The sequence below is a fragment of the Chiloscyllium plagiosum genome, chromosome 24 (genome assembly GCF_004010195.1).
Source record: "Chiloscyllium plagiosum isolate BGI_BamShark_2017 chromosome 24, ASM401019v2, whole genome shotgun sequence".
NCBI classification, from domain to species: domain Eukaryota; kingdom Metazoa; phylum Chordata; class Chondrichthyes; order Orectolobiformes; family Hemiscylliidae; genus Chiloscyllium; species Chiloscyllium plagiosum.
The window spans coordinates 26,031,972-26,054,922 of NC_057733.1; the positions used below are offsets into that span (position 1 = coordinate 26,031,972).

The 22,951-nt window shown below is 38.0% G+C and overlaps 1 long non-coding RNA gene across 2 annotated transcripts in view; it reads left to right on the forward strand.

Moving 5' to 3' along the window:
- LOC122562103 overlaps positions 1-22,951 on the forward strand; it is a 354,404-nt gene that overhangs the window by 125,911 nt on the left and 205,542 nt on the right. For both annotated transcript variants that reach the window (XR_006315215.1, XR_006315216.1), the window contains one exon: positions 4,994-5,068. This is a non-coding gene — a long non-coding RNA (uncharacterized LOC122562103). The remainder of the gene's footprint in view (positions 1-4,993; positions 5,069-22,951) is intronic.

Genomic DNA, 22,951 nt, shown 5'->3' on the forward strand with positions numbered 1-22,951 from the left:
CTAAATGGGTTAGCCATAGAAACTGCAAGGTTACAGGGATAGGGTTGCTCTGGGTGGGACGCTGTTCAGAGGGTCAGTGTGGACTCGATGGTTCAAATGGCCTGCTTCCACACCGTAGGGATTCCATGGAGTTATTGCATGTGTGGGTTTTTTGGAGGTAAGATTTAGATATGCAATGTAAGTTTAAAAATTCATAGATCATACTAAACTCAAGGGAGTTGAGGAACTACAGGAGAAAATGCAAGTTGGCTGAACCGTGGCAATGAATTTTAAAACCAATTTGTATTATATTTTAGGTAATGGAAGAAGAAATAGATGATGGATAAATGTTATTAAGCTGGGTACAAGAGAGACCATTTAGAAATGACAGATTTTCCTGGATAGACTTTTCTGAGAGTCTCAATCTGAGTGGACATGTGACATGGTATAGCTGAAATGTGTTTTTAATTGCATTCCAATAATGAATTTTGGTGTCACTGACATCATAAAAATACATTTTTTTTAATTACAGTCCAACCAACTCCCTACCACTTTACAGACATCTCCTTTCCCCTACAATGTTCCCAGTACATTCTGGCATCTTCTGATACAGTTTACCTTCCAGCCCATTGCCACATTGAGCCATTCACATTGACCTACACATTGCTGAACCCAATGTGGCCTGACCATGTTGGCAAATGGAATATGAATGAGATCTTAATTGGCACCATTTCTACCAATAATTAACCTTACTTAGCTGACCAATTTTCCCCACTCATATAATCTATTGATATCCATCTGCACACTCCTTATATCTTCACAATATAGATTCTTGCCAATTGTGTGCCATCAACTCATTTATTATCTATGTCTTCACTCCCATCTGGATCCAGACAATTGTCATCCTATCATCCATCAGTTTGCTTAGTACCACTTCCTGGAGATTCTAATTTTGTGAAGTTACTCATCCCTTCCACCATCTGATTTGTAACAATTTCTGGAGTGATTTTGTACCCTCTGGAATGAGGACAGAAGAAAAACATCTGTTTATTTCTTCTTACCCTTTTCCATTTTCAATCACCCTGTCAAAACACCTGCTACAGCTTTCTGCTACTTGTTTCATCCTGATTAACCATTTAGTCATTCTCTACCATCTCCACTCTCTCCCATACTCAATGTCTCCTGCTTTTGTTGACCTCTCTTTGTTTTACAGCGGTACTCCACAGTTACCTGATGAAGGTGCAGCGCTCCGAAAGCTAGTACTTCTCAATAAACCTTTTGGGCTATAACCTAGTGTTATGTGATTTTGTTTTTACTCAGAAATTACTGACATTGTGAAGCTGTGATGGTAGTATTGAGAAAACGTTGAACTGACACTTCTTGCAATAGTTCAAGGGGTGTTAAAAATCCCAAAAATGAGAAAACTGATCAACATTCCTCCCTTAACCAATCATTGTCCCAGTAATATTTAGGTAGACTTACATTCAGCAAAATTGCTGTTGTGTTCATCTATAATATTTATCCCTCAATTGCTGTCCCTTAAACAAATTATATGATCATTTATGTCACTGTTTGTGGGAGCTTACTGAGCGCAAATTGGTTTCTATGTTTCTTGCATTACTATTACGATAAGTCAAAAAGATACTTTTTTGGATGAAAATCCATTTAGGAGTCTCTGAAGTTGTGAAAAGCAGTATATAAATACAACAATTGCTTTTAAAGCACTTAACTGCATATGGAAACATCTTGAGACTTTTCGAGAGGTACGGTGAAGTACTGTACAAATGTAAATCAATCAGCCTGAGATTCAAACTTTAATCTTTCTTTACCTTAATTCTTAGTTTGAACTCATTTTTCTTTTGATTTCTCATTCACTTCTCGCTATTTGTCTATGACCCATTTTCAGAAATTATATTTTTGTTTCTTCTTCAATAAACTTGTTCTAAATTTAGCAGGATCGTAAAATGACTCCTCATTCAATATCCATATTTCAATAGTTTAAACAGTGTGCTGATTGGAAATAAAATCTTTAAAATTTAATACTCCCATGCACTTTGGACTAAAGGTGCACTTTTAGCCTTTTCACCCCTGCTTTCATATATACTGCAAAGCTTTCACTGTGACAAATTCACATCAGGGCAGAAAATAACTACAGGTTCAACTTTCAAAAAAGAAAGGAAAATCCCATAAAAATGTCTCTTATGCATGTGGCAGAAATTGTGTTATGCTTCAGGGTATCCATTTATCACCACCTGGATTATTCACCTTGACCAGTCACATTTCAGGGGTTATATTTCTACAGTCCCCACAGGATTGATTGCCAAGCTATATGTGCTGATCGAACCTTCCAGTGCTTTCTTAACCAGTGAATGGAGAGTTGACTGAAGTACAAAGAGATAGCCAAGTGCTTCTGTCAGCTGGTGAACACTTAACTCAGAATGGAGTTTATTGAAGACTGACTGCAGCTATTATTAAATTGCTTCCAGTCCCACTTTCAAATTTAAATTCTGTCGTTAAAATGCAAGGCTTTATCACCTGCTGTCTATCCAGTCAAACTAAAGCAACTGGTATTCATTCTGATTTATAAAGCAAACAGTTTTTAATATATCACGTAATATCATCTCACGTCTCACAGCAACAGAAATAATGGGTTTTCTATTCAGATTGAAGCCTGGTTTTCCATGTGCGTGCATCCATTCCATGTTTGGTAATGTAGTGCGGTCGATGATTGACAGTGGATGTGTTGAGAGATGGTGTGAGCTGGAAGCTTGTGTCTGTGGAAGATTGCGCTGTTTACTGTACAATGTCTTTAAGCTATTTAAGAAGCGTCCTTTATTCACCAGACTGTATGTGAGCCCAAAACCTGCTATAGGAAAGTCATGTTCAAAAAATAATCTCATTATATTTAACAGCAGGTAGGCATTGTAAAATCCTCTGTAGCTTCTCTTGATTTGAATTTCATTGTAAAGGATGTGAGATGGCAAAAACTGGTGTCGGAAATGTAAACTGAAAGACATTGGATGTGGTAACTAATTTGCATTGGTGCCATTCATGAGTTACTGGCCTGTCATTCTGAGTGGTGAGTCTTCCATACACCATTAGCTGCCCAATTTAATTCTTTCTGCACAATATATGAATTTAATATTTTAATTGTTTTCAAATTTTTTTAAAAAATTGTAGCACAATGATGCCACCTAGGGGCTGTTGCATTAGAAATATTTTCACTGTCCTGTATTACCATGTAATGTTTAGTGGAAATGTAATGCTTTAAATAGCACAATATATTTGTAACTATCACTGACCAACAGCAGATAAAGTGAGATTCTGACAGTTTAAAATGTATGTAGGTTTTAAATTGTTGCCAGAAATTCTCAGTCACCTTGGCAATTTTTTTCAGGGATGAAAAGAAATTTATCCAGAATTTAAACTGTTAATAGACTGTGTAGATATTTCTAGGGTAAATTAAAGGTCATGGTATATCTAATACTTATAATTTGAAGCATCTGAACCACAATAAAGGATTGTGATACCTTGCAACCAGATGTTCTAATGATAATGTGAAAATTATATACTGAATTTTAATTTCCCTCGATGACTGAAGCATTACAATGAACACAGTCATCCACCTATATAGTAATTTGATCAGCTATGAGTTTTCCCCTTTGTGCAACAGTTCAAATATATGGGTCAGTATGGGAGAGCAGGAATGAACGTGGAGAGCATGGAATTTCCTGACACTGGCCAGTATTTTGCTTCCCAGTCATGCTTCCAACTCCAGACCATTATCTGTGAGTGGTGGAAAGCTTGTTAACTCAATTATCTGGCTAATAAGGCCACTTTACAGACAACCTTCTGCGGGGTTAGTAGTATGGCAGATGCCTGGAAGCAACATCCCAGTGGTAGACCAGTGGGCTAGATGCCAAGATAGCTTTTATACCCACCACAACCAAACCCCACCCTTCCACATATGCAGCTGACATATTTACTTGGTCTTCCAGCTGAGGGCATTTCTTTTCGGTTCTGTATGATTCTTGGGAAGCTTGACAGTGTAAATGCAGAGAAGTTGTTTCCCTTTGCAGGAAAATCTTGGATCAGACAGCATAATCTCAGAGGTTCAGGGATTGCACTTTTAAAACAGAGATGAGGAGAAAGTTCAACTCTGAGGGGTGTGAATCTGCAGAATTCTTTACTGCAGTGGACTGATGAGGCTGGGACATTAAGTATAACCAAGGCTGAAATAGACAGATTTTTACTTAGCAAGGGAAGCAAGGGATATAGGGAAAAGGCAGGAGATTGGAGTCGAAAATTACCAAATTAGCAATGATCTCATTGAATGGCAGAGCAGACTCCATGGACTGAATGCTCCTGTGTATTATGGTCTTACTGAGAAATGGTGGAGCCCTGGTTTTTCATTCTTACCTGAAACTATAGGCCACAGCTCCTTCAGTGCTAGAGAGCTTCTTATTGACCATCCAGCTTCTAAAGCCACCCACCTTCCTTAATTGGACAGCCAGCACATCCTCTGGTCATTAATTTACCAATACCAAAAAAAAAATCACTGTCAGGTAAGTATTCCTGACATGGTGCAGGTTTGAGTCCTGAATTTGAACTCTAGGTCAGGGTCTTGGCCCCTAATCAGAAACTCTGCCCATGGAATCAACAGGACGTAAGTGATAATCAATGCAACTTTATAAGAACAGGAGTAAACTTCTGGACCCTGAACACTGTGCTGCCATTCAGTGCCAGCATGAACTCCATGTTAACTCAATCATTTCTTCAAGGTTCTTCTTGGTCTTAGCCTACAACATTATGAAAATGTTTCAAATCTACAAATAACTGATAAATTACATCAGATGGCAACAGTCAATGCAATTCCAAATTGTTTGAGTTGTTTTCGTATTCTAAACATGATCTTGTATCATTTAAATGACAAAACATACAAAAAGACCAACTAGTAATATATTTCCTGTTAATGAACATTTTTTGTTAAATTATGCCTTGTTATTTGGGACAGGAAATGGAAGAAATTTCACATGATCAAAGGAAAAAGGCCAAAGAAGAGAAGGAATCTGTTGACAAGACAAAAGTGGTAAGAATTTATTTCTCCAACCCAAAAGATTGAAATTGATTTTGTATGTGGTCCACCATTGTTGCTGTGTATTAGGATAATTAGTAAAAAGTAATAATCACGAACAGTCCTGGAGAAAGATCTGCTGCTGGTCAGTTTGCACTCTCAAGAAATTTGTTTTCCTAATTTTCAATATGATTCTGAATCTGAATTTTTTTTTAAAGTATTTTAATGTAAAATATTGACAGTTCAATGTGAGTAAGCTATTTCTTCATTACCAGTTGGAACACTGGGGTAAGCAATGAAAATCTATGCTTTTCGGTACTGTATCTGGCATTTGCTTCATTCCTGATCACAGCACCTCATTGCCATGGAGATATTTTGTTTTATGGTGTTTTATTGACAGAGACTAATACATATGCCAATATGAAATTTGGGAGCAATGCATATTAATTTGAGAAACTTGCAAAAATAGGCTGTTCAAACAAGCTTGACAACTTAATGATCTTGAATGACATATGCTTATAATGAAAGTACAGTGGGACATTGACTTGAAATGTGAGATATGAGTACACCCAATTTTATTCACCAATACTGGAGGAAATTAAAGGGGTAACACATGCTAAAGGCATTAAAACATATTTTCTAGGATTCTGGAATTTTGCCTGGAAAATATTTGTTTGTATACATTTTCAGGTATTTTGCAGTCTGCAAAGGTTGCATGATTGTTTTATATGGTAAGGAAATTTAGTCAAATCAATTCATTTCAATTCTGTCATAATTTATGAAGGAAATGTTTTCTTTATATTTTAAAACTTCTTCCTCTCAGAAGCAGGTAATGATATGTTAATAACAGAAGAAAGAATTCATTTTCTTGAAAGTTTCTCTATCACTACCTATGTACTTACAATCTTACCAGCTTTTGAGTTCAATTTTGAATATTGTAGCCAAGTTTAGAATTATAACTACTTTCAAATATATTTCCCAGCTAGCACTCAATTATAGACCCATGTTCCTGTATTACATGTTTAAGGATGTTCAAGAAAATGATTCATCCTAAAAACTTCATGTTTTTTCATTATGAATGATGCATTATTATTAATTATGAACTCAACATGCACAGCCATCAAGTCTTGAAGTGGGACTTGAAACCAGAGCTTCTCACTGCACCACAAGATTACACTCTCAATATCTATCTCATCAAATCTTTTCATTAACTTAAGGATCGTAATCAGGAAACCCTTCAGTGTTCTCTTTTCTTGAGAACGCAACCTCAGTCAGTCCATTTTTCCATTTCATTGTAAGTTCTCAGATTTTGTATTATTCTCATAAACCTATTTTGCACTTCCTTCATTTCCTTCAGTCATGGTCTAAAGAAGATGTGATAGTATAGGAATTCTGCTTTTCAGTATTGTTGTGCTAGAAATTAATCTCAGTACAATGTTTTGGGGGGTTTATAGAGTTACAGAGGTCTATTGTACAGAAAAGGCCCTTTGGTCTATTGAGTCTGTGCCAGTCCAAAACAACCATCTAATTATTCTAATCCCATTTTCCGTCACTTGGCCTATAGCCCATGCAGGCAGTGAGTTCCAGAATTCCATCACCCTCTGGGTTAAAAAGTCTTTTCTCACATCTCCCCTACACCTATTGCCCCTTACCTTAAATGTATGTTCCCATTCATTGATCCCTCCACCTTCCTAGCTACCTGTCTATGCCCCTCATAATTAGACACACCTCAAGCATGTCCCCTCTCATCTGCTCCAAAGAAAACAACCCCAGTCTATCCAATCTTGCTTCATAACAAAAATGGCTCAAGCAACATCTTGGTATATCCTCTCCTGCACAATCAGTTTGCTCCTATAATGTGGATTCCAGAACTGCATAGACTACTCTTATTGTGGCTTAAACAATTTTTTGTCCAGTTCCAGTATTACTCCCCTGTTCTGCAACTCAAGCAATAGAGACATGTATCCCATATGCCTTCTTAATCACTTTATCGACTGTTCCCACTACCTTATGGGACCAGGTGACATTCACACCAAGTTCCTTCTAATCCTCAATGCTTTCCAGGGTCCTACCATTCATCCCATATTCCCTTACCTTAATTGTCCCGTCCAAGTGCATAATTTCACACTTATCCAAACTGAATTCCATTTGCCACCAATCAGCCCATTTGACCAGCTCATCTAAATCCTCCCATAATTTAAGGCTATGCACCTTACCAAATACTACCCAACCAATTTTCATAACATCCACGAACTTACTAATCAACCCTTCTGTGTTTAATATATTTATATATACCACATTTACATATACCATTTATATTACCACAAACAGCAAAGGTACCCACTCCGATCCCCGCAATTTCTTAATGGTCTTATTAACTTGCATTATGAATTTTAATAATTTATCTATACCCTAGCTCTGTCCATTTTTCTTACCATTTTCCATCCATTCATATGGTATGGGGGTTGCTAGGAAGGTTTGCATTCGTTAACCATTCCTATTTACCTTTGAGAAGGTTCTGGTGAACTACTTTCTTGAAACCCTGTAAGCTGTGTGATGAAGGTACACATACAATGCTGTTAGAGAGAGAATTCCATGAGCTTGAATGAGTGATAGAGGAGGTTTAGTGGCATATTTTCAGTCAGAAAGGTGTGTGACTTGAAAGGCAATTTATAGGTGATATCTGTGGCCCTTGTTTTTCTTGTGGCACAGATTATGTGCTTGAAAAGTGTTATGATGTTGAAGGCATATACTGTACCTGTAAGAGAGAGTGAATACTGTTTTGCATTGAGAGCATACAATCACAAGTCATATGACTGACTAGCAGTCCCAGAGTGTCCTGGAAAATTGAAAATGTGTTGCATTTGGGTGTGAAACAGATACCTGAATTGGTTTCTGTTCTGACAATTCAAATTTATTCAATCAGTTTATATTATGCCCCATGATACTAATCCAATTGAGTTTGAATTTTTTTTTGAAATGGTTTTGAAATTAAGTTGATGTAATTTTAATAAGTGTTTTTTTATAGAGTTGGAGGCAGATAATAAGCAGTTAAGAGAAAGGGAGGCTTAGAGTTGTGCATAGTTGTTCTTTAATATTCACTTATTTCTTTATTTTCTTTAGACAGTGGAATTTAAGAGTTCTCTGTCATTATATTTTAACCGATTATGAGGTGAGGTGAGCTTTTCTGAGTGTTGGTTTAATCAACAGAAGGGTTCGCTGCCATGTTGTAACAGAAGGAACTTTGGCAAATTGAACTTGTGCAATTTGTTTATGGTTCAAATGATAGTCATGATCAATCTCTGGCAGCGGTTATGAATGTTTGATTTGAAGTGCATGCCAATCAAGCAGATTGGTATTGAGTTTCATTTGTTTTGATGGAGCTGGACTCATCCATGAAAATGAAAATTATTCCAACATTCTCCTAGTTTGTTCATTGTGGATGATAGTGAGATTACAGGGAGACAGGAATTGGGATTCTCTCTGCAGAATTCCCAAAATATGAACTTGTTCTTCTAGTCACAGAATTTGTGTGGCAGTTAGATTTCTTGTCAATGGCACTCTCGAGGATGTTGTTCATGTGGTGGACGTGGGAGGAGGATTCAGTGATGGCAATGACATTGAATGTAAGGGGCTGTTGGTTAGATTCCTTTCTGTGTATTTTTTATAAGTGTATGGCCTCCATATGGTTTCTACTTGTGCTAAAGTTCATGGAATCATACAGTGCCGAAGAGATCCTTTGGCCCATTGAATCTGCACCAACAAATGAAAAACACCTGACCTTTAACCTAATCCCACTTACTGGCATTTGGCCCATAGCCTGAATGTTATGATGTTTCTACTACCTTCCCAGACAATGCATTCCAGACTGTCACCACCATCAAGGTAAAAATGTTTTCCTCAAAACTCGCCAAAACGTCCTGCCCCTCACCTGAACCTATGTCACCTCAGGACTGATCCTTCAACCAAGGGGAGCATCTCCTCCTGATCCACACTATCCATGCTTCTTATAATCTTGTACATCTCAATCAGATTGCCCTCTCAATCTCCCCTGCTCCAAGTAAAACAACACAAGCCTATCTAACCTTTCCACATCACTTAAATTTTCCATTCCAGACAGCATCCTGGTGATTCTCCTTTTCACCTGTTCCAGTGCAATTGCACCCTTCCTGTAATGACATGACCAGGACTATTTAAAAGTTTATTTGTCATTTACCGCAATTTTTATCTATTACTGATGTGTATTTTGTCACAGTTTTCCTCTATGATACCGGCAGCACTCTATCCTCACCCCGACTCTCTATTTGATGCCATTTAAAATTTTCAATTGTAAATCATTTCTCAAATCTGAATTGCATATGTAAATAGTCATCAGCAGTGGTCCCAGAACTGATCTTCATGGAACACCACAGCTTTTAGAATTCACTCATGGAATGTGAGCACAACATTTATTGCCTGTTCCTGGTTGCACTTGAGAAGGTGATGATGAGCGGCCTTCATGAAATGCTGCAGTCCACCTGCTGTAGGTTGACCACAATGCCCTTAGGGAGGGAATTCCAGGATTTTGACACAGTGACACTGAAGAAACAGCGATATATTTGCAAGTCAGGATGGTGAATGGCTTGGAGGGGAACTTGCAGGTGGAGGTGTTCCCACATATCTGCGGCCCTTATTCTCCAAGATGGAAGTGGTTGTGGATTGGTAGATGCTGTTTAAATTTCTGCAATGCATCTTGTAGATAGTGCACCTTGCTGTTACTGAGTGTCATTGGTGGAGGAAATGAATGCTTGGGGATATGCTGCAAATCAAGAGAGCTGCTTTGTCCTGTAATCCAGCTCAGTAGATTAGCTATCCTAAATTGCTCATAGTGTCCAGGGATGTGTCGGCTATGTGGATTAGCCATGACATATGCAGTGTTCGAGGGACAGGATAGGGAGGTGGGTCTGGATGTGATGCTTGTTGGAGGGTTGGTGTGGAATTAATGTCACACTATTCAGATTCTATGACTTGGTGATTCTATGAATGCTGTTGGAGCTGTACACATTCAGACTAGTGAGGAGCGTTCAACCACACTCCTGACCTGTGCCTTGTAGATAATGGACTTTGAGAAGTCAGGAAGTGAGTTACTTGCCACAGTATTCCTAACCTCTGACCTGCTTTTGTAGCCATTGTGTTTATGTGGCAAATCCAGTTGAATTTCTGGTCAGTGGTAATTCCAAAGATGTTAATGGTAGGGTTTCAGTAATGGTAATATCATTGAATGTCAAGTGGTAGTGGTTAGATGGTGATTGCTTGGCATTTGTGTAGCATGAATGTTACTTGCTACTTGTCATACCAAACCTGGATATTGTCCTGACCTTCTTGCCTTTCAGCATGGATAGCTTTGGTACTTGAGAAGTCTTGAATGATGCTGAACATTACTTAATTATAGGCGAACATCCCCACTTCTGACCTTGATGGAGGAAAAGTCATTTATAATGCAGCTGAGAATGGTTGGATCTAGGCACTACCCCGAAGATCTCCTGCAGAGATGTCCTGCAGCTAAGATGACTCACTCCTACAACAATGCCATATTCCTAAGTGCCATGTGCAACTCCAACCAGTAGAAAGTTTGCCTTCTGATACCAACAGATTTCAATTTTGCCAAGACTCCTTGATACCACACTTGGTTGAATGCAGCCTGAGCGTCAAAGGCTGTCACCTCTGGAATTACTTTGACCATGTTTAAACTAAGGCTGTAATGAGATGAGCGGCTGAATGGTCCTGATGGAACCAAAACTGGATATCCCTGAGCAAGATACTGCTGAGCAGGTGCTGCTTGATTGCACTGTTCATGATACTTGCATCACTTTACTGATGGTTATGAGTAGACTGTTAGGGCGGTAATTGGCTGAGTTGGATTTGTCCTGGTTTTTGTATACAGGACAAAACTGGCTAATTCTCAGGTAGATGTCAGGTAGATGTCAGGTAGATGTCCATGTTGAAACTATACTGGAAATGCTTAGCAAGGAAAGCAACAAGTTCTGGAATGCAAGTCTTCAGTACTGTTGCCAGAATGTTGTCAGGGCCCATAGCCATTGCAGTATCCATTGCCTCCAACCGTTTCTTGAAATATTTTGCCAGTCTGAGTACTTTGAATTCCCATTCCCACTCTGCAGCCAACTTGTAATTCATTCATTAGAAAGGTATTTGTACCTCACTTGGTGGAAGCTGATTGAGAGAAAATCCCACTTCAGATTTTTTTAGAATTTAGAAGTCCAATTCTGATTGACTTTTAATAAGCTCCTCATTATGCTATTCTCTCTAGTAATTTTAACTTCTTGATGGAGCAATTTTCTAACCAACCTGCTCATAGATGTTATTAATGATTTTTAAAATCTCTGAAACAAGTACAACTTGAACCTAGGGTTCCTGGCTCTGAGAAAGGGACACTACCACTTCATCATAAATGTCCCTTGAACTTCCTGCCCTATTTAACAACAACTCCAATCCCTTTAACATCTACTGTTGCCCTGTAACAGTCTACATAATTAAACCTGCAAATTGCCATTGGTTTAAGCCTTTCTTTGTGTCAACAGTTTTCTTTGGAGTAACCTTTCCTTCTGATCCAGCCATTACCTTTCATCTTCCTGCATCACCATGATCTTTTTTATATAACATTTAATTCTCCTCATCTTTGAAAATTGATTGTATGTAAGAACTGATTTTACAAAATTCCAGCCTTCACAGAAGCTTTGCCTACCAGTATCAATGAGAGGACTTTATATATTATTTTCACAGTTTTCCATCAGTTAAAGTGAACAGAAAGCCAGGTGAAGTAAATTCCCAGTTCTCATTCCTTATGGAAAAGGTCTCCTAGAAGAACACAGTTTCAACAAATCATTCTTGTATATACATAACAACCTTGGTTATCCGAATGTCAATTATCTGAATTTCGGATTATCCGATCAAGATCTCAAGGTCCCGTAAAAATATTATCTGTTATCCGAATAATCAATTATCCAAACAATTAGTTATCCTAACAAAATACTCCTCAAATAATCGATGTTGTTCTGTATGTATTTCAGGCCTGTTTATAAGTCAAATTATTGTATTTCATTCAGAAATGTCTGTTCATTTGAATTAAATAAAATATTATAATGCAGGCTTTTTATCAGAAAATAGGTATGCGGTTTTGATAACTTTCTCCCAATTCCCAAAACACTCTAAAGTGTGTTATTTTTATTCCATAAGTTTTGCTTTTCGTATCTGTAGATATAGAACAAACCAAAAACTGTGCATTTTTCATACCACAATTTATTTGAACAGTTTATCTTAGCTCCATTCCTGGCCAAATGATCTTATCCAGTCAGGGACTCAGCCAGAGGAATCAGGGATAGTTTCAATTTCCACATTTGACTCATGCTGCATAAACTGATTTCATCTGAAGCTGTACAATTATTGAGTTTTGAGAAGATTTGTAGCTCATGCTGAGGTTCTGGAAGTAGGTTTACTTGCTAAGCTAGAAGGTTCATTTTCCGACGTTTCATCACCATACTAGGTAACATCTTCAGTGAGCCTCCAGACAAAGCACTCCTGATAATTCCTGCTTTCTATTTACATGTTTGGTGATGGCTGGTGATGTCATTTCCTGTGATTATGCCATTTCATGTGGCAATGTCATTTCCGGTTGTTTGCCTCAGAGGGTGGTAAGTAGGGTCCAAGTCAATGTGTTTGTTGATAGAGTTCCGGTTGGAATGCCATGCTTTTAGGAATTCTCATGGATGTCTCTGTTTGGCTTGTTCTAGGATGGATGTATTGTCCCAGTCGAAGTGGTATTCTTCCTTATCTGTATGTAAGGATACTAGTGAGAGAGGGTCATGTCATTTTGTGGCTAGTTGATGTTCATATATCCTGGTGGCTAGTTTTCTGCCTGCTTTTCTGAAGTAGTCTTTGTTAAAGTTCTTGCACTGTACTTTGTAAATGACATTAGTTTTGCTTGTTGTCTGTATAGGGTCTTTCAAGTTCATTAGCTGTTGTTTTAGTGTGTTGGTGGGTTTGTGGGATGCCATGATGCAAAGGAGTCTGAATAATCTGACAATCATTTCTGAGATGTCTTTGATGTAGGGGAGCATGGCTAGGGTTTCTGGACACATTTTGTCTGCTTGTTTGGGTTTGTTGCTGAGAAATTGATGGACTGTATGCATTGGGTGCCCATTCTTTTTGAAACACTTTATAAGTGATTTTCCTCTGCTTTGCAATGTTCCTCTGTGCTGCAGTGGAAATAATGTTCTGATGCAGCTTCGTTTGTGGATATTGGGATGATTGCTTTCGTAGTTCAATATTTGGTTCGTATGTGTTGTTATCCTGTGCTGGTTTGATGTTCCCCATTGGTTGTTCACTCTACTGTGACATCCAGGAATGGCAGTTTGTGTTGTTTTCGTCCTCTTTAGTGAATTTTATGCCCGTAAGGGTATTATTGATGATCTTGAAGGGTTCCTCTAATTTGTTTCGTTTAGTGATGACAAAGGTGTAATCCTCATAGCGGACCCAAAGTTTGGGTTGAATGGTTGACAGTCTCTGCATTACTGTCTCTGCTAAGAACCGTAATATCGGAAATCCCATGGGTGTTCCGTTGGTTTGTCTGTAGGTTTTGTTGTTGAAGGTGAAGTGGGTGGTAAGGCATAGGTCCATTAGCTTGATGACAATGTCCTTGCTGATGAAGTTGGTGGTGTTTGGTGTATGTGTCTTTGGGTCTTCTAATAGTGTAGTCAGTGTTTCCTTGGCCAGGTTGATGTTGATTGATGTAAACAGGGCAGTTACATCAAAGGAGACCATTATTTCATCCTCTTCTATCTTAGTGTCTTTGATGGTCTTCAGGATTTCTTGGGTGAAGTGGATAGAATGGCATAAGTCTTCTACTAAGTGTTTTAGTCTTTGGTTCAATTGGCTCCTTGGCCAGTCTGTAAGCTGGCATTCCAGGTAGTGAGACTATGAGTCTGAGGGGGGCTCCTGGTTTGTGAATTTTGGGTAATCCATGGAAGAATGGTGTGTTGGATCCGTCAGGTTTCATTTTTTGGAAATCAGTCTTATTTACTTCTCAAGATTTCTGAAGTTTTTTGAGTAGGGCTGTGATTCGGTTCTCTAGTTGTGGGGTCGGCCTATCGCCACTTGTTGGTAAATGTCGGTATCTGCAAATATTGCGTTTGCTTTTTCAATGTAGTCCCTTTGATTTAAAATGACTGTCAAGCATCCTTTGTCTGCAGGTAGGATAACAATGTTTTTGTCTTTTTTTAGTCTTTCTAGTGCTTTCCTTTCTTGTGTATAGACTGTGTTTCCTTCCTTTTTTTCTGCTTAACGTTGGTGCGACTACCTGTCTGATAGTTTGTTCTGTGAGTTGGTTGTCTAAAGCTGCTAAGAAATCTTTCTTGTCTGCATCCTGGAAGTTGTAATTTAATCCTTTTTCAGTGTCTGTTAAGGGTCGGTCCGATAAATGTTTTATCCATGCTTCTGTGTTGTCAGTGTTGTTACTTCGGGTAAGTTTATCTAGGTTTTTCTGCAATTCTAGTTTTTTGTTGTACTGTTTCTGTTCATTCATGGTCTGTTGCATGACTGAGTAAAGGTTTTTGGTGCTAAATTTCCCAGTTGTATTTACAAAGTATATTTATAATTGTATAATAATAATTGGTGTTGGTTAGGGAAAATTAGATTCCCACCTCTTGATTACCATCCAATAACCCTTGCTGAAATTACACAATGGTGAGGTCAGGAAAGGTTGGGCTTTTGAGATTGCTTAATCCAGCAGCATGCCTGGTCTTGCTATTGGTCCATAATGACTGGATACTGGAACACAATCCAGGCTCATGGACTTGTAGCCAACGAGGATCTAAAATCATCAAAGGAAGGCAGAGAATTGGTGAGAGAGACAATATTTTAGAAAGGTAAGCTTTATTGATTTTTTTATAACTGACACAATGATTTTAAAATTCCTAGCAAGCTTCCAGGTAAAGTGAATATTAGTGAAATGTTATAATGAAACTGTCAACATGCTGTGCATTCAATTTGCATGCACTAAACACCTATGATAAGTACAGATGATGCTAATCATATGGTATGGTTAACTGCAAGCAATTGTAATTATTTTAATAAATGAAATATAATGTACTTCTTTCTTTATTAATGTACAGCTGAAAGAAATTTCCTTCTACTGTCAATGTATTTCGAACTCATAGCATTAAATGTTACTAGCGGGAGATTATCCATTCTAAATTCAATTAAAGTAGCACCTCCTGCGATTTCTTGCTCATTTCGAATCTTCTTTGTAAATGATTTTTCTCATCAAAAATCAGAACAAACCCCCATTAGTAATTTAGATTAATTATTATGACTTAATATGTCCCAGTGGAACCTTTTGAATGAATTCATTATAAACATCAACAAAATAGTGTTAGTTTTCCCCTGTTGGCATTATGACAACATTAAAACTGCAGTAACTCATATTTGAAAAGTTAATTCCAAGAAGATGCCGATATAAAACAATTAATTAAATGGTGAAATAAATTACACATGTTAAAACAGATGGTTTTGAATGAGGCAGCTGTAAGCTGTGAATATAACAAGGGATAAAACTGGGAAAAGTGGTGATTAGATAAAGCGTAATGAAGATCAACATAATTTCATTGAGAAAACTTCAGCATACAAATGCAGTAAAGCGTCCATTAAGACAAAAGATTAATTTTGTTTCGGCACCAGTATGTGCAAAGCAATCAGTTGGATAGATGTATTTTTTATTTAAACCACAACAATGGTTTACTTCACCAAGCTGCAGAATATATTGTAATTGCTTTCCTTCATTTAAGCATACTTTTGATATTTATTATATTGCATTTCTTAAATTTGGCTGTCCTCATTGACATCAATTCCTATTAATCATTCACACTGATAGTAGGTTGTCTACATTTATCCATTTTGATTGCCTTGAAAGGAGGTAGAAACTGTGGGGGAAGGGAATATACAGTTGACACCTTTGACTTTCGGAATCACAAAAGTGAGGAAGTAGACATTTTTTGTGAAATGCCGAACAGGTTCTGTGCAGTGCCATTTTTGTAAAAATACAAAATTGATTTAAATTATATTTTGTGCATTATTAGTGGTATTAAGCCTACAGTCAACAGTGTAACTCCTAAAGAAGATTAAGCTCCTATTCTTTGAGCTCCTTACTTAAAACTTTCAACTTGGTTTAACACTTGTCAGTTAAAAAGGCCTGCAGATATCTTATGCAGTAATGCCAATTTGTAGCTCTGAACATATATAAGGTGAAATAAACAAGTTCAGGAATAAAATAGCTGTCAAAAACATCAAAGCATAATGTCAAAACATTTAAATGAGTACACCCTTGACATTTAAGCAGTTATTAAGTGACACATAAAACACTTTTAAATTGAGTTGCTGTTTGTATTGACTCAGTTTGACATTTTCCCCTGAATTACTGAAGAAATGAGCACAAATTCCAAATTAATATCTAGACTCATATTTATTTTTAAATATCTGTCTGAAAATGAAAAAACTTATAAAAAAAGGGAATGTTTTCTAATTTGAATGAGAATGCTTCATTTGCTCACATACAGCAAATATTTTCAGACATAATTTGCATGTTTTTATGAATGAATCATCTCCATTAGTTCCAGTCTCACATTATGCTATTTTACATAATCCATGTGCATTGGATATGAATATATTATTTCCATGCCAGATTTTTTGTGTGAATATGCGTATTTTATGGATCACAGCTTTAAGCTCAGGGGACCAGAGGAGTTGGATGATGGTGAGTGAATACTCTTCTGAATGCCACCTCTGAACTACCATAACCTCTCTTCGTAAATACAGAGACAATCATTAAAATACGATCATCTACTAAACCAAGTTTAGAAACATATGAAATAGTATTATGGTTTCTGTGGCAGAATTGTAGATAAAAATAACCAAATGTCCCCTAATGAAGAAATTGCCAACAACAGTCCACTTATTGTATCTTCTTTTAACACAAACTAGAATACACATAAATTAAACATTGATAAACAGATAGCTTATGGTTTGTATGAATTATAAATTATTGGTGGAATGGCTGTTACAGTAAGAGATTACCTAGAGTCATAGAGTCATAGAGATGTACAGCATGGAAACAGACCCTTTGGTCCAACCCATCCATGCCGATCAGATATCCCAACCCAATCTAGCCCCACCTGGCAGCATCCGGCCCATATCCCTCCAAACCCTTCCTATTCATATACCCATCCAAATGTCTCTTAAATGTTGCAATTGTACCAGCCTCCATCACATCCTCTGGCAGCTCATTCCATACACGTATCATCCTCTGCATGAAAAAGTATCTTTTGTATCTTTCCCCTCTCGTCCTAAACCTATGCCTTCTAGTTCTTGACTCCCCGAACCCAGGGAAAAGATTTTGTCTATTTATCCTATCTATGCCCCTCATAATTTTGTAAACCTCTATAAGGTCACCCCTCAGCCTCTGATACTCAAGGGAAAACAGCCCCAGCTTGTTCAGCCTCTCCCTGTAGCGCAGATCCTCCAACCCTGGCAACATCCTTGCAAATCTTTTCTGAACCCGTTCAAGTTTCACAACATCTTTCTGATAGGAAGGAGAACAGAATTGCATGCAATATTCCAATAGTGGCCTAACCAATGTCCTGTACAGCCGCAACATGACCTCCCAACTCCTGTACTCAGTACTCTGACCGACAAAGGAAAGCATATCAAGCGCCTTCTTCACTATCCTATCTACCTGCGACTCTACTTCATGAGGTTAGGAAAAATTCACATCGCAGAATGCACACATGTGGTACCATATGCTGGATTTTCTGGGCCCCATCGATCAGTTCACCATTAATAGTTCAGAGGTGGAATTTCTGTTCTTCAGTTCCAGAGTGTTCTGCATCAAGGAATTGCCCCATTGTTGCTACAGCACCAAATGACAGCCGTCGCCACTACTTGAACTATAGGAGTTGCCCAAGTAAAAATCATCACTAGAGCGAGGCATCAAAGTGAGTGAGATGGAATTTCACTGGGGTCAGACCCTGGCAAGGGGAAGAGAGTGGCTGGAAGCATTATAAAGGGGAAATTATGATTTTTGGATGGGGTGTGGCCCTAATGGGTGGAAGGACCTGCAAAGGAAGTTGCCTCCTTGTCCAAATGTAGCCAGTGCAGCAAGAGCTGCCAAGATTTCCTGGTCTCTGCCTCCCTTTATTTTGAGGAAAATAGAGACAGATGATGGATGAAGCCCTTAGATAACTAAATACACCCAAAGGCCTGCAGGCTGTTCAGTACCCCCACCATACAATGTAAAATTTCATAAAAGTCAGGTCAAGGGTGCAGGCAGGAAAATGGTAAGAAGGCGAGATCCTAGATTTTATGATCCCTGTCCACCTTCAAACACATTAGTGGGCAGTACTAAATCCAGTCCACAAACTGGACTGTGAATGTAAGTGAAATAACTCCACAGATGCTGCTATCCATCACAAAGTCACCTTTTATTTGCACATGCATAGTTCTTGACATTGTTTCAGCTCCCTCAGAGCTAGCTCTCAGAGTGAACAGAACCTCTGGCACTCCTGTTTATAGCTGTCAGCTAGGGTTCCCTGATGGGACCAGACTAACAGCCCAAATCAGGCAACTCATATTCCATGAGGTCCATCCTGGCTGACCTCATTACAATCATCACAGTAAGAATGTAAGATCTTTCACTTTCTCTCTCATGGATTTGTTACTTGAGTCTCCTGCAATGGTACCTCCATTCCGTACAAGTCCATCAGAGGTGATCCTCACCCAAATGGCACCCTTCTGCAGATCCTTCTTAGGTAAATTTACAGGGACCTGCTACCAGAGATGCCCCAAAGACTCCATTCATAAACCCCATTAAATGGTCTAATCAACTTGGGCAAAATTGAAGTAGTAGCAATAAAATTGTTCAAATTACAACCGTGCCCCGTTCAAGTAAATTAAACACACAGACACACATAGACCTTCTTTCAAATATATCTTCTCTGATTTATTTTGTTCTTTTCTCAAAACAGACTATTTGTTTGTGTTTTCTGTGTCTGGCCACACAGCTTTGTGAATCTTAACCTAGCTATTCTGCTTCCAGGTCATTGGCTGCCAGGTCACATGAAACAACATTTCTTATCATCCAAGAGAATTATATCATCCAAGAACCCTTTAAAATGATGCAAACTCTTGAAAGTCATTTTAAAATTTGTTGAAACAGAAATGGTTTCCACAAATAATTTAATGAAATTTTAAAATCGAAAGTACCAGCAGTATGGTACTCTCCACAGAGGTCCAGGATTTGTGTGGACAGAACAAGCAGCAACATATCTCCCAAACCGGTCCCAACTGCAAAATGAAGAGGAGGAAATTAGCCAAACTCCACCCGTGGGTCTGGTGATCACAATATATGATTAACCCAGGCACTCAGACAGTTTTGTAGTCAGTACAGTAAACTTGGGCTACCTTTTGTTCTACATGATTTCTTCCTATCCCTTGCATTCTCCATGTTGTTCATTGCCTCCAAACATTAGCATGGAGCCCAATAGTGTAGGTCCCTCGTGTCATTTGTTGTATCATCTATATCTTGTAAGGTTTTTGGCTTAGTGTGTCGATGACAGCCACTTTTTGGAATAAAATCTTGTAGAGTAAACAAGATGAGGTTTATTGCTTCTTTGCAATTATTTACAGGCTATAAGAATAGATTTTAATCAGTATAAGAATGTTAGGAGGACCTAGCCTTCAGTCTGTGTTTCACAAAATCCTAGATTTCTCTCCCACCAAGTCTTCATGACATCACCACATTACTGCATTTAATCAGGTAATAAATATTTCAAACCCTTCAAGACCCAAATGCAATATCACCTTTCTGATGACTGTTACTGTCATGCATTTGTTTAGATAATTACATTTACCACCATCCCATCTCCCCAAATTTTTGACTTTACAAATTCAGATGATCTTGAGGTTTTGCTCTTCTCCCTAAATGTGTTCTCTTCAGACATGGAAGAATGGTAATTTGTTGTGTTGAAGGTAGTTGTCTTGGCTGTCTTTCTGATGGCGTGAGGTCTGAAGTTCTCTTCTGAAATGGACGACCTTTGCTCTCATGTATTTCTTTCATGGAGCAGGGCATCCCTACAACATCAGACGCTTTTTTCTTGGCCATATCTTAATCATTAGATATTGATTGTATCTGCTTAGTGGTGTATTCAATAGAATAATATACAAAGTGGATATCCAATCACTCAACCTCACTGATGTACAGCAGGCCGCATTGTGAGCAATGAATATAGTAAAATAAATTAAAATCACTGCTATGTCTGGAAGGAAACTTTAGGGTTTAGATCTTGAGAGAGAGGAGATAGCAAAGCAAAAAATACACCATTGTGTTTGAATGGAGAAGTGCCATGGGAAGCAAAGAGGGTGTTGGTGATGTTTGAGGGAAAACCAAGGTATTGTGGAGGGAACAAGCATTGAAAATGTTGACATGGCAGGGTAAAAGTTTTGGTTTTGCTATCAGAAAGAGTTGATCATGATTCAACTATTGACATTCATTCTTTGCTACAATGTTTACCTTTTTTCTACAACATCTTTGCCATTTAATCTCTATTGCCTTCTATGCTAAACCACATGTTTCTTTTTGTTCTTCCTTCTCCTTGACCCCCTTTCAATAATATAAAATCCAACCATTTCCACTTTCTTTTAGATCAAAATAAGAGTCATATTTATCTCAAAATGTTACCTCTGTTTTTCTGTCCATAGTTCCTGCCAGATTCACTGAGTATTTTCAGCACGTTCTGTTTTATTTCTGATTTCAACCTTCTGCTGTATCTATGTTTCTATAAATGAGACTATTGGTGAATGGAGAATTGTGGCTGAGAATTTTCATGTTTTTCCATATCCAAACACGCAGCATATGGCTGCCTCTGAAGTAGCCTTCCTTCTCTCTGCTTCCAGATCGTATTGTGTTTCCTCATCCTCAGCTTCCTGTTTGATAGGTTGTACTGGGTTCTGATTCCTAATAATAGTGAGGTTGTGTAGTATGCAGAATGTTACCACAGAGCATGATAACTGCTCAACTATGAAGGTCTCTTCCATAGTGATCCATTATACACACCAGATATTACTGTCTGATTTACTCCAGAAATAATGATGAACACTAGTATCACACCATTATTTCTAGAGCAAAATCCAGGGCATTAAATTTTTCAGTGTGTTTGCAATGTTCTTAATTTTTACAGCTGAGGGCCTTTGCTTTAGGTACTTGGTTGCGGATATTGACATTTCCATCTAATTAATCACCAGGACTGAACAAGCTAACCTACCAGTGAACATTAGCTGCAGACAATGCATATTGATTAACTGTACTGCAGCCTTAATCTGCAGCTGTAGCTGCCACCTTGCACTGAATTAAAAATGAGATTGACTGGTAAATATGCAGCATTGTTGTAGTCACTGGGTACTGTCAAGCAAGACGTCTGAAATCGAGACAAACAATAGAGTGAAATTAACCTGGGTCTTTTGCCTGTTATTCCTTCTGTCTTCTCCATTCATTTTTATTCCCCACCCTGCTGATCCTTCTTTCTGAAACGGCTTGACCAGGCTGAAGTGCTTCCCACCATTTCACTATAGGTCAAAGTGATCACAAACCTCATTTTTCAATTCAGACGGGACAGCTGTTCACCAAGAAGTAAATGCTTTGTTAACACTTTCTGAGTGAAACTCACAAAAGAGTTTAATGCAGCACAAAGCTTACTTAACTAATCTCTGAAAAACATAGGCAATTTCACGTTAGTTTACTGTAAAATTTTGATGCCTTCCAAGTGACAAAACACAAAACAGATTTTTTTAAGTATAGATTACAGGTCACGTTTATCATTAAAGTGATAATAATTTTAAAATATTTGTAGCAAACAAAGTATTTTTTTTATTGCAGTTGTTGGAATCAGATGCTATGAATTTCCATTGTTTCAGTACAGGAATATTTGGATGGGAAATTCCTTTTGTCTGTAGCTCAGATATTTAACTGGTTGATTTGATCTTGTTGTCAAGATCATGCACAATGACCCTGTTGTGCAAATTGCTCATATTATATCACTGCACGAGTGATATATAAGGTGATAGTTTTATTATAATTCTATTAATAAATGACAACTATACCAGAAGCCATTTAACAGAAGAAATAAAATATTATAAATAGAGGAAAGAAACATGTTACTTCTATTTTACTTGACCGTTATTGAGACACAGAAATGTGCCAGTCAGATAAATGTATTCCCTCACGCTCTCAAAGAATTCAATTGTTTGCACCATTATTCAATGACCATTCATGCCCGCAATTAGGAAGTTACCCTCCATTGGACTTTCTGAATTTCTCACACATCTGAGATACGTTGTTACAACTCCAGACTAGATAGGGAACTTTAGCTCCCAGGGAGGAGGTTTGAGCCATTTGTCCAGGAGTTGCAGTTAGGGTCAGATATGTTTAATGATCAGCCATCCTCTGTATCCACCAACAAATTTTCCTCTTCAAGAGGGTAGCCAGAGGCAGCTTTCTGATTTTGAAAGGGATAGAAATGGTTATAGTCATTGCAAGTTACTGGGGAGGGTGTTTGAGAGGAGTTTGTGTGTGGCATGTTAAGAGTAGTACATATATTCCTTGTGGGACCCTGCTATAACAGGTTTTACATTTAACCTCAGAGGAGTCCAACTGGGTATCTTCCAGGTATCTGTAACAGACACCAAGCTGACATTTAAAACACTTTTCATTTTCTGGTAAAAATCCCTTATCTGATAGCCTTGGCCTTCAATAGCACATTTAGTATGTGACCTCATTCTCACGTGACTGCCAGTTAGGGT